The sequence below is a fragment of the Heterodontus francisci genome, chromosome 41 (assembly GCF_036365525.1).
Source record: "Heterodontus francisci isolate sHetFra1 chromosome 41, sHetFra1.hap1, whole genome shotgun sequence".
Taxonomy (NCBI): Eukaryota; Metazoa; Chordata; class Chondrichthyes; order Heterodontiformes; family Heterodontidae; genus Heterodontus; species Heterodontus francisci.
In genome coordinates this window covers 10296234-10296899 of record NC_090411.1, presented here as the reverse complement: position 1 = coordinate 10296899, position 666 = coordinate 10296234, and positions in this window count along the sequence as shown.

The following is a 666-nucleotide window of genomic DNA, read 5'->3' as shown; positions in this document are numbered from 1 at the left end:
CTCCTGACAAAGACTCATCTTCGACTCCCTCACCTCCTGACAAAGACTCGTCTTCAACTCCCTCACCTCCTGACAGTGACTCGTCTTCAACTCCCTCACCTCCTGACAGAGAATCGTCTTCAACTCCCTCACCTCCTGACAGAGACTCCTCTTCAACTCCCTCACCTCCTGACAAAGACTCGTCCTCAACTCCCTCACCTCCTGACACAGACTCGTCTTCAACTCCCTCACCTCCTGACAAAGACTCGTCTTCAACTCCCTCACCTCCTGACAGAGACTCGTCTTCAACTCCCTCACCTCCTGACAAATACTCGTCTTCAACTCCCTCACCTCCTGACAAAGACTCATCTTCAACTCCCTCACCTCCTGACAAAGACTCGTCTTCAACTCCCTCACCTCCTGACAAAGACTCGTCTTCAACTCCCTCACCTCCTGACAGAGAATCGTCTTCAACTCCCTCACCTCCTGACAGAGACTCCTCTTCAACTCCCTCACCTCCTGACAAAGACTCGTCCTCAACTCCCTCACCTCCTGACACAGACTCGTCTTCAACTCCCTCACCTCCTGACAAAGACTCGTCTTCAACTCCCTCACCTCCTGACAGAGACTCGTCTTCAACTCCCTCACCTCCTGACAAATACTCGTCTTCAACTCCCTCACCTCCTG